Below are 16368 nucleotides of genomic sequence, written 5' to 3'. Positions count from 1 at the left end.
GTTGCGCAGAGAACAGGTGCGGGTACTTGATCTTCATTTGATCTTCCCTTTCCCATGTAAACTCGGCTCCGCGCTTGGACTCCCAGCGAACTTTCACGATAGGGATACGACTGCGCTTGGTTTGCTTAACCTCGCGATCCATAATCTCAACAGGCTTCTCAACGAAATGCATAGATTCATCAACTTGAACTTCATCAAGTGGAATGTGAAGGTTCTCGTCAGCTAAACACTTCTTGAGATTGGATACATGGAACGTTGGATGCACATTACTGAGCGCGGGCGGCAGGTCAAGTCTGTAGGCAACTTTTCCCACACGCGCGAGAATCTTGAATGGACCAACATAACGAGGAGCAAGCTTGCCTTTCTTCCCAAAGCGGACAACACCTTTCCAGGGCGACACTTTGAGGAGAACAAGATCACCAACTTGAAATTCGAGAGGCTTTCGCCTGCGATCTGCGTAACTCTTCTGTGGGCTTCTGGCAGTCAGCAGATGATCACGGATCTTGGCGATTTTATCTGTTGTCTCTTGAACAAGTTCGGGTCCTGTGATTTGAGTTTCACCCACTTCGCTCCAACAAATCGGGGAGCGGCACTTACGACCGTAAAGTGCTTCAAATGGGGCCATACCGATACTGGAATGATAGCTGTTATTATAAGAAAACTCAATCAAAGGCAGGTGCGAATCCCAATTACCTCCAAAATCAAGAACACAAGATCGGAGCATATCCTCAAGAGTTTGAATAGTTCGCTCAGACTGACCGTCAGTCTGAGGATGATATGCCGTACTCATGTCCAAGCGAGTTCCTAGCGCAGATTGGAGAGATTTCCAAAAGCGAGATATAAAACGGCCATCGCGATCGGATATGATGCTCAAAGGAGTACCATGGCGGCAGACAATTTCCTTGACATAAAGCTGCGCGAGTTGCTCAACGCGGTAGTTTTCACGAATGGGCAGGAAGTGAGCAGACTTAGTCAATCGATCCACTATTACCCAAATGCTATCATGTTTGCTTGCTGTCAAAGGTAACTTGGTAATAAAGTCCATCGCTATACCTTCCCATTTCCACGTAGGAATTTCTGGTTGTTCGAGCAAACCAGATGGGCGTTGGTGTTCAGCTTTTACCTTAGAACAAGTCAGGCATCTAGCTACGAACACAGCAATATCCTTTTTCATACCGGGCCACCAATAAGTAATGCGCAAATCCTTGTACATCTTATCAGCGCCAGGATGAATAGAATACCGAGATTTGTGCGCTTCACTCAGGATATCAGCGCGAAGATTCTCATCAAAGGGAATCCAGATGCGATTGAGATAACAGAGAATTCCACTCAGATTAGGGACAAAGTGCGCTTCCGCGCCACACGCTAACTCGGCGCGAAGGTTACCATTACTGATGGATGCGCGCTGCGCGTCACGAATACGCGATTCAAGGTTGCTTTGGATCGGCGCAAAGTGAAGCTGCGTGCGCGGCAAAATACAGTTAAGCTGGCAGGGTTTTCGGCTGAGCGCATCGGCTACCACATTAGCCTTACCAGGATGATACCGGATCTCACAATCGTAATCGCTGATGAGTTCGTTCCATCGGCGTTGCCTCATGTTAAGTTCCTTTTGATCAAAGATATGCTGAAGGCTTTTATGGTCAGTGTAAAGGATACACTTAGTACCATAAAGGTAGTGTCTCCAGATCTTCAAGGCAAAAACAACTGCACCAAGTTCGAGGTCGTGAGTTGTATAATTCCTTTCATGAACCTTAAGTTGCCTCGATGCGTAAGCGATAACCTTGCCTCGTTGCATAAGAACACAACCAAGACCTTGGTTGGATGCATCGCAATACACGACAAAATCATCATTACCCTCAGGTAGCGCAAGAACAGGAGCTTCACACAACAAACGCTTGAGCGTTAGAAAGGCTTCTTCTTGCTTCGAGCCCCAAATATACGGTTTACCTTTGTGCGTCAGAGCTGTTAAAGGCAAAGCGATCTTTGAGAAGTTCGAAATGAATCGCCGGTAGTAACCAGCTAAGCCCAGAAAGGAACGGATCTCAGAAGGAGAGGATGGCGTAATCCAGTTCTTGATTGCTTCAATCTTGGATGGGTCGACATGAATACCCATCTTGTTAACAACATGACCAAGAAACTGTACTTCATCAGACCAGAATTCATACTTGGAAAGCTTAGCATAGAGTTGCTCAGCTCTAAGCTTTTGCAATACCAATCGGAGATGTTGCTCATGCTCGGCCTTGGTCTTAGAATACACCAGAACATCATCGATAAACACGATCACGAATTTATCCAAGAAAGGCCTACACACCCGATTCATTAGATCCATGAAAACGGCGGGTGCGTTGGTTAAACCGAAGGACATGACCAAGAATTCAAAATGGCCATAACGAGTTCGAAAAGCAGTCTTCGGAACATCTTCATCGCGGATGCGCAACTGGTAATAGCCAGAGCGGAGATCAATCTTCGAGAAACAAGAGGCACCTTGGAGTTGATCAAAGAGGTCGTCAATACGCGGTAAGGGATACCGGTTTTTAATGGTGAGTTTGTTCAACTCGCGGTAATCAATACACATGCGAAACGATCCATCTTTCTTTTTAACGAACAACACCGGAGCACCCCAGGGCGAAGAGCTAGGGCGAATGAATCCTTTAGCAGTCAACTCTTGAAGTTGGCTGGCCAATTCTTGCATTTCAGCGGGTGCAAGACGATAAGGAGATTTAGCTACGGGGGAAGCACCAGGGACAAGATCAATGCGGAACTCGACTTCACGAGCGGGAGGGATACCAGGAAGATCATCAGGAAAAACTTCAGGGAAATCACGCACAACAGGGATATCGCGAAGCTTCTTCTCTTCAGCAGGTTTAACCACATGGGCTAGAAATGCAACACACCTTTTCCGCATGAGCCTACGGGCTTCGGCGCAAGACATAAGTTTAAGACCACTGGAGGGTTTTTCGCCGTAAATATGAAGATCACCATTTTCTCGAGGTATGCGAATCAATTTCTTGGCGCAAATAACTTCGGCGCGATTCTTCGAGAGCCAGTCCATACCAATGATAACATCAAAGCTTCCAAGAGGCATGGGGATGAGGTCAATCAGAAAATCGTTTTCGTTAAGGTTAAGCGTACAATCTTTAATCACTGAGTTTATTAAAACAGTTTCACCGTTAGCCAATTCAACTGAAAAATCTTCTTTTAAATCGTTGCGCGGTCGCGCAAGCTTCTGCTTGAAGGCGCGAGAGATAAAACTTCGATCGGCGCCAGTATCAAAAAGTACAGAAGCATAAAATCCGTTAAGTAAAAATGTACCATTAACTACGTCATTATTCGCTTGCGCTTGGTGCGCGGTTATGTTAAAAGCTCGTCCACGCGTTACTTGGTTCGAAATCTGGTTCACCGGATTCGCTTGTGTGATTTGCACTTGTAGTCTCGGGCACGCGTTCCGGAAATGACTGGGATCACCGCAGTTAAAGCACGATCTGGGTCGTGGGTTTTGGTAGATTGATTGTGGGTTCTGCGGGTAGACTGGTGGTGTTGGCGCAATTGGATTGGCGGGAAGGACTCTACAGTTCTCAGCAGTGTGACCAGTACGGCCACATCGGGTACAAAGTCGACACGGGGTTTGGGTTGGGTGGTGAAATCTACAGGTTGGGCAAAAGGGATGGTTTCCTGTGTAAGGTTTCTTAGTTGGCGGGGCAGGAAGTGCGGGATTGGTTAAGGCATAGTTATGGACTACAGGAGGTGCTGGGTAGGTTGACAGTGGGTTAGGCGCGTAAACTGGGGGTTGATAAATGGGTTGCTGGACAATGGGAGGGTTGGTAAGCGCATAGGCTCTGCGCCTGCGCTTGAGGTTGTTACGGTTTGAGGGTTCAGGTTTGGTTTCTGTTGGTTCAGGGGCAGTCTTGGTGAGTTTGGTCTTTTCAGTTCCCCGCAGGAACAGGGTTCCTGCTCTGACATGGTTGTCGCTGAGCACAGCGGCCAACTCGATGGCGTCAGAGAGGGTAACTGGGTTTCTGGCCCATACAGAATCTTGAATTTCCATGGGGAGACCCCCAAGGAATTTCTCGATTGCTCGGCGTGAAGGGGTAACAAGGTGAGGGACCAGTAAGCTTAGCTCGTGGAAGCGCGTCGCGTACTCGCGCGCTTCGCCACTGTATTGCTTCAAGTTCCAGAATTCTTCCTCCAGGCGCTTAACTTCGTTGGGAGGGCAGAATTCTCGCGTAAGAATTTCCTTGAATTCCTCCCATGTCATGCTAGAAGCAGCCTCTGCGCCACGCGCATGAGCTACTCCATTCCACCATGTAAGCGCTCTGGATTCCAGGACGCTGGAAGCATATAGGGTTCGTCTGTCTGAGGGGCATTGGGTATGGAGGAAAGTGTTTTCAATCTTTTCGAGCCATTGGAGCATCACGGTGGCTCCTTCAAGACCTGTGAACTTTGGAGGGTTACCCGCGTTAAAGGACTTAATGTTATAACTCGAGGTATTGGTATTGTTTTGGCTCAAAGCTTGGGCTATTGCGGCGGCCATTTCCTGGGAACGTTGCTGTCTACGCATGCGCGAGGCTTCTCTTCTCTGAAATCGGCGAGATAGCGGAGGCATTCTATAAAAATTTTAATTTTAGTTAATATCTTGGTTTTAGCGCAAAGTTTTAATCTTATAAAGCTTGGTTTCACGGAGTTAGATGCTATCAAAAGTTAAAGTAGATTAAATGACCCTAAATGCAGACTTAATAAAGGTAACAATTTCGAATCAAGAATCGACAATTCATGTATCACCATGACTTTCCGAATTCCCAATTTAAAATATACGAGCAAACGAGTATTGGAGATTGACGATTCATGTATCACCATGACTTTTCAATCCTCAATATAAAACATACAAGAAAATGAGTATTGGAGGTTGACAATTCATGTATCACCATGACTTTTCAAGTCTCCAACCTCAGAACATAATCGTAAATGGAAATTGAAAATCAACTATTCATGTATCACCATGACTTTTCGGATTTTCAATCCCAACAAACGAATATGTAAGTAAAATCAATAAAAATCGAAATTCAGCAAAAATCGAAATATCGCGAAATAAAACATAAAATCATATACTGCGCAAGCGCGAGCATATTCATAAATAACGAGTAATTAACAATAAGCGCGCAAACATGAGATTTCTCTCATGCGCGAGAAGGGACTCTTAGGTATTCTAGGCCGTTACGTCTAACCACCTATCCTAAAGTCAACGAGCTCTGATACCAATCTGTAACACCCCGACCAAAGGCGGATTATACATCGGGGCGCCACATATTGCTTCATTACTCGCGACACTATTGGTGTCAATATTTATTAATACACATTTTATCGCGCACGCGCAGCGGGGAAAATAAAGAACATAAATCAAACATAAATCAATATATTATAAATTATAACATTCAAACAACATTAACTTGTCTTAATACATTTTAATTCTAGGTCCAAAAGTGAAAACGTCCTACGTGTCCACAAGCTCCAAAACAGCTACTGCAAACCTGATCATGTGTTAAAATAAACGTCAAACACTTGCGTGTTGGTGAGAAATCAAGTTTAATACAATACATAGATAACAATAAATCTGCGCGCAACATGTGTATGTCTGGGTTTCAACAAGGGTGTAATCAGATCGGGACCAACTCTAAGAGACAAGACTGCCAGTGCTCACAATTGAGCTCACAAACAAGACTAACTGTGCAAGTGTAACAAAAGAGAAAATCATAAACGATAGTTCTCCCGTGTTCATCTAATGGTACCATGAGAACTGCGGAATAGACCGACAAGACGGTTAATGATCCACACATACAAATAAACAGCCAAGTCTACGTCCTCAACACATGGGATACTGCGCGACTAAAGTTCATAAACAAGTTTAAGACTCTAAGTTTGTATGAACACATGAACATCCCAAAACATTAAAAGCAAAAAGGGATTAGGTACGAGATTACTCACTTGATAATCGGTGCGGTGTAAGGTAAAGCAAGAACCAACTTTAAACAAGCACAAGTTAACCTATAATTAAAGATTATTGTTTTAATGATTGGTTTTAAGTCCTGATTACAAGTTAGCATAATTAATAAGTTATTAAATATAATATATTACCGGAAAACAGGGCAGAGGAGAGGAGAAAACGGAGGCAGAGAGGGAGGCGGCAGAGAGAGCAAGGAGGAGGTCAGGAGAGAGTAAGTGTTTTGTGTGTGTAGTGTTAGGAAAAATAATACTATTATTTATAGAGAAACCCTAGGAGACATAAATCCAGAAAAAAGGGAAAAGGTTCCAAGACAAACAGAACAAGACAAAACAAAAGATAACAAAAGATATCAAAAGATATGGCAGCTGCAGGGGGCAAGATAAAGCTGTCAGGGAACAGTAAAAAAAGGCATGGGCGGTTCAGATAAAGGTACTGGTCAAGCATGGCAAAAGCAGATCTCAAAAGATAATGTCAGTCACTTTTTCTACCAACCAATGGGGTTGGTACGCATGCTGCGCCGAAAGTAACTTATTCAGACATTAGATAGGTTAGGTCAACAGCTCAGAAGAAAAGGCAACACAAAAGCATACAGGCTGGATAAAACAGGACTAGACTAAAGGGTCAAGCGCGAGAAGGCTGAGTGCGCGAGCGCGAAGGCTGGCACAACAATCCTTAGCGCACTGCGGGAAGAATCACATCCTTAGCGTGCTGCGTGAAGAGTTCTCTTCACGCATCGCAGGAACAAGATGTCTTCACGCAGGCTTCCACGTAAGGAGTCTGGCGCGTGGAGCTGCAGACATCCTTAGGCGGGAAGAACCAAAGGATAAGCAAAGAGTTAGAAGAAAAAGAGGGAAACAAGGCGTAAGGGCGGGACGGCGACAAGAGGGAAAAGAAGGCGGAAAGAGAGAAGGAGAGGGACGGGACGGCGGAAAGAAAGAGAGAGAGAGGCGGGAAGGAAAAGTATATTATTATTATTAAAAGTAAAATATAAGTATAAATAAATATTAAATCATAAAAGAAAGAGATCGGATAAGGGAAACGGGTACCTGGGTCGGGTCGGATCGGGCAGATGTCACACTTAGGACCAAGGTTGGAGCCTTTCCCATGAAATTTCTTTCCACCATTTTTTATTACCCTTTGAATATTGACCATGTTCAACAACATTAGCCTTTGCCATTCCAGGACCATCAATCCTTTTTAGAGCAATTTTGTTATCTTCTTCAATACGAAGATGAACGACAAGATCTTCAAGGGTCATCTCCTTTTGCTTATGCTTGAGATAGTTCTTGAAATCAACCCAACTTGGTGGTAGTTTTTCAATCATAGCCGCAACTTGGAATGTCTCGCTAAGCGACACTCCTTCCGCATGAACATCATGAAGAATAACTTGCAACTCTTGGACTTGGCTCATGACAGTTTTTGAGTCTATCATTTTAAAGTCCAAAAACTTAGCCACCACGAATTTCTTAGTACCGGCATCTTCGGTTTTGTATTTGCGGTCCAACGACTCCCATAATTCTTTGTCAGTCTGGGCCTTGCAATACACATTGTACAACACATTCACCATACCATTCAAGATATAATTCCAGCACAAGAAATCCGAATGATTCCAAACCTGAACCGCGCTCACCGAATGAGCATCCATTTCCCCTTCATCAACATGGGGAACGATTTTCAGTCAAGAACCTCGCAAGGCTCAACGTGGTCAGATAAAAGAACATCATTTGTTGCCACTGTTTGAAATTCACACTAGTGAATTTTTCCGATTTCTCAGCATGAGACACGACTGCATTAGGCAGTGGCGCAACCACGTTTGCTGTGACAACAACCGTGGAAGTGACGATGGCGGAGACGGCAGTGTTCATGGAGTGGGACATTCTGAAACGAAAAATATAGGAATAATTAGTAATCTGTTTAAGTTTGTTGTTAATCCTGTATTAAACCTGTAACAATAAAGCAGAAATAATAAACGTGAAAGATTGAACCGGGCTTGTGTTTGACACAATTCTCTTAAACAGATTCTCGGTCTGTTCCCAGGGTACACCGGTTCGTAACAGCCGCAGTGTGCTGCCGGACTTGACGACTTGCCTGAAACGAAATCAAGAATAATGCTACAGAGAGAAGATAGAGCTGTGTGTTTTTAACTTCTGCATATGATTTGGTTTTATAACCACAAGATCGTAACAACTCAATAATGACCCATTAAAGTGCAATAATGGTCATTAGTGTAGAATATGTAACCGATCAATCATTAACAAAATTATAATGACTATTTACAGTAACCGAATAATTATTAATGGTCATTCGTGTCCGCAGGACGTGCGGGCACGCACGAGTTTGATAGATTTTAGTCCGGAAAACCCAAATTCGCACCCCCTGCGCGCGGGTAGGAGTTGTAGTAAAACACATCACAAATTTTCAAATGTGTAGTGAGAATGACACCTTATAAACCATTCTCAATTTTGTTCCCCAACCGATGTGGGACAAAGTTTCACCACTTCAATTTTTGAGACATTCATTCACACTCACTTTGCTTGATCTTCCAACAGTATAGTCCTGGCGAAGACTAATTATGGGAGGAGTAGAAAAAGAACAATCAAATCTTTTAATGACGGATATTTCTTAGCTTGAGTTCAATAATATCGAGATTCATGGGTGTGGGATTTTGATGGGGATGACGGGTTTTCTGTGAAGAATATTAAGAAGCATATTGATTGCATGTGTTTACTGGATTGGGGCGAAGCAACTCGCTGGAATAGGTTGGTTCATATTAAGGTAAACATCTTGGGTTGACGAATTTTTCTTAGCCGACTCCCTCTTCGAACTAGTTTTGCAAATAAGGGCATTGATGTTCTCCCTCGATTGCGCGCCCTCTTTGTTCAGAGTCGGAGGAGAATTTGGATAATCTATTTGGAGAATGTGGGATAGCGAGCAGAGTTGCAATACGCAGATGCTTATCACTATTGAAGATTTTTGTGTTTTAGATATTTTGATCTAGATGGATACGCTTTCAGTTACAAGCAACAAAAGGAAATTTATTCATTCTATTATTCTTTGAGTGTGGTGGGGTTGCGCGGCGATCACGGAATGAAGCAAGTTTTTTAGGCTAAGATAATAGAAAAGATCTCATTTTCGATTCTATTCTTATTCGTTTCGTGTATTAAAAATAGAGATATTAAATGTAGTGTTAGTTGAAGCAAGTGGATAAAAAAGCTTCTTCTTGTCATATAACTGAAAGTTTTTCTTTTCCTTGGCTTTTGCTAGTTCGTTATATATAAAAACCCGTTTAAAAGAAAAGACGGCCAAACAGTTAATTTTTTTTCATTTTAAGTTTTGGATCTCTTACGGCTTACAAGTTGCACCTTTTTTTGTTTTTATATAAATTCGGTCTTTAAAAAGAAAGCTAAATATTCAGATTCATTTTGATACTGTTTGGATTTTTGGTAACACCCAACTAGCATTCATAAAGTTTTCCTTATCAAAAAGACCCTGGCAAATAGCAAATTCAGAAGTAACTACAAATAAAAGAGTGTGTATAAATAAGTCATATAATAAAACATTAAATGGAATAAAATATTTGATTAAATTAATATTTAAATCTACCAATCATATTTTAATATTTAAAACACGAAGTGTCTGGAGTATTTTAATGAATTGAAATCCATTTATAGATCTCATGATAAAACACTACAAAAATGGAGTGTGTGAAAAGAACATTGAAAGGGGACATCATTATTTTGTACTTGATCGTGTCGATTGTCTAAAGGCTGAATATCTTAGTGCGAATCTCAAACACGAAGGCATAACAGCCGGGCTAGCATAAAGCACAATCTGATGTATCCAGACATGCCTGTGTTCGTTTATTTAACTGTAACCGAACACAAACACGGACATATAACTAAACAAATTTTTGTGTTCATGTTCGTTCATTATGAAAATAGGCATGTTCGTTCGTTTAAAACCTAAACGAACGTAACCGAAAGCAAACGAACAAGAACAAGCAAACTTAAATGAGCATAGAGCCCCTTTTATGTTTATATTAATTACTTGTGTACTTAAAAATTTTAAGCGAACAAAAATGAACACAAATAAACGAACATAAATAAATGAACATAAATGGACGTTTATGAACATAAATGAATGGGCAAAATGTGTGTTCGTGTTCCTTCATTTAATTAAAGGAATAAAAGTTTTTTTGTTCATGTTCGTTCATAATGTTCATTTATTAAATAAACAATCATGAAAGAACTTACTATAAAAATAGTTTATGAATGCTCAGTTTGTTAAAAAAAAATACTTATTTTTATTTTAGTAAATCAATATAAAGAAACAAAAGTGGTATCTAATAATGATTCTTTTTTTTCGAACGGCTTCTTATAATGATTCTTAGAAGTACGTATTTAACTTCTAGATTTTCAAATCTCCAAACTTTTATATATTAACCATGCAATATATTCGCCCTTAAAACATCATATACGTGTTGTAAATGTGAACTATATCGTCCTTCTTATAAGCCTTTCATTCGAAGTTAGTCATTAATAATTTATAACTTGTTTAGCGGTACATGATTTTACTTGGCTAAGGTAAAATTTCCAAAATGTCCCATTTTAAAAGAGAGATTCCAATTATATCTCTTTAAAATTCAAATTCCTTATTTGTTCCCTTACTAACTCGTCGTTGTCTCTATGTTAGGAGTTTGAGACGACATGTTTATTAACTCGCCGTCTCCCCGACATGTTAGCTCAAAACTCGTTGCCTCCCATTATGTTAGTTCAAAATTCGTCGCCTCCCCACCATGTTAGCTAAAAATAATTCTACCTTATCTTACTAAAAACATGGATCCTAAACTAATTTAAAAAATATTTAAATATTTTTAATTTTATTGGTTTTTAAATTCTTGTATATAGGATTTTGAATAATACGATTAAGAAAACTAATGCATGCCATCAAAATCATTTTATGTGTACCTTGTTTAGATATAATTTTTTACATAACAAAATTTATTAAATTTAATGTTTAAGCTAACATGGCGTGGAGACGACGGATTTTGAGCTAACATGGCAAGGAGGCGACGGGTTAATAAACATGTCGTCTCAAACTCTTAACGTAGAGGCGACGGCATGTTGGTAAAGGGACAAAGATGGAATTTGAATTTTATGGGAACATATTTGGAATTTATCTCTAAAAAAGAGGACATTTTGAGAATTTTCCCTTTTAATCCAATTTTATGGGGACATATTTGAAATTTATCTCTAAAAAAGAGGACATTTTAGGAATTTTCCCTTTTAATCCCGTCTCGTTAGAGGCCAAAGAAATAACACAAAATAAGCACGCCGCCTGCCTACTGACCGGGCGAATTTAAGTTCTCTTTCGGTCGATCCATCCAGTCAAGTGTAATAAAAATCTGAATTTGTTAACACAAGTTTCAAAGACATCAATGTTTTCATTAATCATAATTTCTATCATTGATTTTGACTAGCTTATGAACGACTCATCTCACTTATTAACAAATGCATCATCCTCTTAATGAGATAAACATAAAAGTCGAAGATATATCAATAACATTCTAATTATTATTCTCTACTGTATATTTGTTCTTTGTTATTATTCAAATCAACTTGCAATGGACCAATAATGCTATTCTTATTTTCAATTCCCAAATTAGAAATCCTATTGGATGGGCCGGCTTAAAATGGTATAATATGCTTTTGGGTAAAATTTAAACAAATTAATATTGTTTAACTGAAAAGGCATTGAAATTTTAATAATCTTACCTTTTTACAATTGATCGGTAATAATCTCACCTCCGACTACGGCTGCCATCGGTCTCACCTTTCACACTAATTGCTTTAATTGGACATCCGCTAATTTCAAACTAATATTTTAGGGTCTTAGGGTTTTTTATCGAATGAGGATATGTATCGATTGGTGTAAAATTTAATTCGAAACGGTGCTCTAAAAAATGAAACGGTGCGTCAATTTGAGTGCTTAAACTTACAGTTAACAAAATCAAGCCGTTTGGAATACTGTTTTAAGGTAAGTTTCAAATCAATTGATTTGTATCCTCCTTTCAATCAAAACCCCAAAAACATCAGTTTGAAATTCAGAAAAAACTTAACGGGGTTTAGTTTTTTTTTTAACAGAAGTTCAGTAAAAACAATTAATATGAAAGGTGAGACCGGTGAAAACTATTTTCAGAGAAGAGATTATTATCGATCAACAGAAAAAATGTGGGATTACTAAAATCCATTTTGCCTAACTGAAATTGCATGGGTTATTAGGTTGGTTGCCTTGTTGTTGTGGAGGGGCAAGTCGTTGCCACGCCCCTGTTAAAGCCCTTGTTGTGGTTTAAGTTTAACATCATCATTCCTTGTTAAAATCGCTATGACGCCACCTTTTTATATCCATTACTACCTGTTAACACGCTACCGGCTCTCCCCTTGCCCTTACCGCCCGGACACAAGTGCCGATGATGTGTCGGGCCATGCCACTTTGCCGCCCTCTTTGCAGCCCATAGTAACTAGAATTATAATTATGTTTCATATACCATTACATACTTATGCAATTCCTATTACATGTGGTATGGCTTATGTTACAGTCTATTTATATTTACACGATCTTATATGTAGATTCAAACTAGAAATTTACCCACGCATCGTGTGGTGAAATCTGTCGGTAAAACCCGGCCGTTGCATTGGAGAGTCAACGCAAATCTGGTCGATATTGGCTACCTCGATATAGTATCGGAACTTAACTTAAAAATTAAATTCATCATATTAACATATTCACAATAAAAAAACCAAAAAAGAAAATAGCAGCACTCATATATCGTATTATAAATTAAATTAGCAAATTTATTCAGTCGGTAAACTTGGGCATTATTAAAACCCGAGCGTTACGCGAATTCGTCAAATTAACATATAAAAAGAGTAACATATGAAAAATAAAATATTTAAAATGACATTCATTTGGTCGGTAAAACCTAAGCGTTGTTCTCGGGCGTTGAGGAGGTAGCTCGATGTGAATTCGATCGGTTTCGGTTACGTTCGCTACACTATAAAAACTAAATTAAAAACAAAAACAAAATATAAAATTTGAGGTGGACCAATGGGCTGGTGTGGTTCTATAAAACTCGGGCGTTGGAAAAACCCAAGCGTTGTCGCTCCCAGGCGTTGAGGTGGTGAGTCTAGGTGAAAACGGTCTGTTTACGTCATGTTTGTTACGATATCGGAACTATAACAAAAGTTTCCTTCAGTTACATTCATTATTGTACCAGAACAAAAAAAAATTGATGTTTGGTCGGTTCTATTACGCTCGTATAGTAGTTGAACTAAAAAGAGGAAAACAAAAGAAAAAAAAACTTACGAACCAATATGATGCAACCAAGTGGCTCAATAGGGCACTTGCGATACCAAAGTTCTTATATATACTATATTAATAATAAAATCTTTATTTATAGGAACTTTCTTTATATTTTGTTCAAATTACAAATAACGTTAATTTATAAGTGTAAATACTAAAGTTTTTTAAAAGAATATGATTAAAACAATATTTTTAATCACATTATCATCCAAAATCCTAAACACAAGAACTTAGAAACTAATAAAACTAAAAATATTCAAATATCTTTTAAATTGGTTTAAGATCTGAAGAAACACTAAGTGACCCCGAACAGATTATGGATAATCTGGGGGTTAAGTAATGTTTCCCACGAGGGTTAGGTCCGGCAAAGAAGGATGTTCTTCAGATGACCTGCAAAACAGACACCGTGAGCTCGTCACTGAGAAGGGGGGTTCCTCCTTGTGACCACCCTCCGGCGTGAGAATCAGACTAGATTGCTCTGAATATAAGTGTATATTGAGAGAAATAGCTAATGAAGGTAAGATACCAGATGATCATACCGTTCCAAGGTGTTGGAGTATTTATAGCCGAAGGTAGGTTTCCAAGCAGGTACAGCCAGCTGTATAATATTCCTGTTCTACCAACTATGGGCTACGCACGTGCCATGCTGGTTGGTGGGTAGGCAGCGGCTGATAGTGACAAGGCCGGCTGTGTACTGTTCCCTTTCCACCAACTGCAGGCTATGTGCTTGCCACGACAAGGGTTGGTGAGTAGGCAGCGGCTAATAGTGACAAACAGTACTAGAGCATGCTCCTCCTCGTACTGTTGTCGGTGAGCTGTCACCCTGTGATTGGTTCATGGGCTGCTTTGGTCAGATCTTGTCTATTTTGTCCATACCTTGGCAGGTATAGTACAAAAGATCTTCCAGAAGCATACGGACTGGCTCATTTGGGCGGGAGTGTTCCCGCCTTGTTCATTCCTTCAGGTGACACTGAATTATTGAGAGTTAGTGCCTTGTGCGTGTAGCCTTGCTATTAGTGCGGGTAGCCTTCCCTGATGGCTTGTATCCGCAGCTGCGGGGACAGGCGGGGTACTTCACCATTGGGAGGCTTTCCCTGCGGGAACAGCTGGCGTACTGCGCGTAAGGTCTTTATCTCTGAGCATGGTGGTTCCTGCGGAACCAATTGGTCCTTGCGCAGACGTCCCTCTTTAAGGTGAGTCTTGCGGGTCCAACTGGGCTCTGCTGGGACCTACCTCTTCAAGTCCCCCCAGTCCAATGTTCTTCTCATGAATTGTTAATAAGTGAGGTGAACTTTGGACTTAAGCAAGGGGTTTTGAAAAGGATTTAGTTTTAAGGTTGTCCGTGGGGATTCTTCCCGCGGTTTCCCTAATGTCACGTGCAGAAATTCCCAACTTTTCTGCTTGATTTTTGGGTATGATGCGGGTAGGTGTGTAACCTCCTCGCAAGTCAGGAGCGTTGAGTTTCACTTGTGTAGATTCTCCACGAGGTTTTGGTAGTTTTAAACATAGTGATCAATTATGTTAAAGAACCAATTCCATCCTGGAGCTTCAAACAATCTAGTTCTCAACGTTCCCGCTATGCGGGGATGTTATTTCCCTTTCCGCAAGCATGGCCCAGAAGATCCTTCTTGGTTTCAATTCCCTGCGAGTGCTAAGTATGTGAAGGGTTTCGCCTTGACACTGTACCCTCACTCGTCTTATAGTTATCTTACTTCCAAGGTATTCTTGGCGTCCATTCCCTGCGGGTGCTAAGTATGTGAAGGGTTTTGCCTTGACACTGTACTCGCACCTGTCTTATAGTTACTTGGTTGCCAAGGTAAGGGGTATAGTCCCGCTTACTTTTGAATCTTTTTGAATCTTCTTGAAATTCGAAGAGTTGGTGAAAGGATAAGAACAGTCCAAACTGTTGAAACGTCGTCAGACGGTTTCTTCTGACAGTGTCAGGACGTGCAGGAAGTTATGGCGACGTGACAGTATATGGTCATTCCAGACGCTTTTTCAGGCGCGTGGGCGCGATTTTTCGGGCGCGTGTGTGCGGATTTTACGGCGCGCGTCCCGTCAACAGCTGTTGCCAGCTTGCTTTTTCCACGTGTCATAGTTTCATTGCACCAACTCTTTTCTCTTTCCTCCGCATTAAATTCATCGCATTCATTGCGATGAGTATATAAAGGGGGAGAGGGTTCACGGTAATTCACACTTTCACTTCTTTCTTCTTCTAAGCGATTTCCGGCGAATACTCTAACTTTCTGTCGAGCATTCTCCTGAAATCGTTCTTTACCTCCAAAACATGTCGTCTACTCATGATCCAGAAGCTACCGTCGAGGAGTGTGACTTGTATGTCGAGAACCCTACGTCTACGTCCGATAAGGACGATAAGAGCACTGCTGGCGAATGCCAGTGTGCTCTTCCCATCGAGCTTTACCGGTACATCGTCCGGAAGTTCATGCTCGAGCCGTTCGAGCCTGAGTTTCCGGAGCCACACCAGACGGTGTACGATGCCCCCAAAGGCAAAATAGAGGTATATGCCGCCTTCTTCGTCTATGGGAATCTTAGGTTCCCGTTGACGAAGTTTGTATACCGTGTTCTGGATAGACACGGTGTGCACCTGACGGAGGTACACCCAATGGCGATCGCCAAGATCCGCCATTTTGAGTGGGTGTGCCTCATTCTTGGCGTGGATCCCCACGTCGACCGCCTGATGACCTTCTATTCCTGGAGGTGCATCCAAGGCTGGTACACCCTGGTCACCCGGATCAAGGGATTGAAGATCTGCGCTACCGAGCGCAGTCTTCGGTCTTGGAAGCGGGAGTTCTTTTACATCTCTGCCCGTGTCGTCCCTATAGCGATGACATTTAAGAACGGTAGAGCTCTCCCCAGCCTTCACGCCTCCAACTACCAGGAGGCGGAATGGTTCTCCAAGATTTCCCGGATCCGGACTCCGGTTTACCGCTTTCCGGAGTCCGGGATGGTGATGCTCGGTATGAGCAGGGTGTGGAAGGATGCTGGGG

This window comes from Bidens hawaiensis, unplaced genomic scaffold (assembly GCF_021521415.1).
Source record: "Bidens hawaiensis isolate Kalapana, Puna unplaced genomic scaffold, B.hawaiensis_p1.1 tig00005453_1, whole genome shotgun sequence".
In the NCBI taxonomy this organism is placed as follows: domain Eukaryota; kingdom Viridiplantae; phylum Streptophyta; class Magnoliopsida; order Asterales; family Asteraceae; genus Bidens; species Bidens hawaiensis.
Note: the sequence above shows the minus strand (reverse complement) of the source record.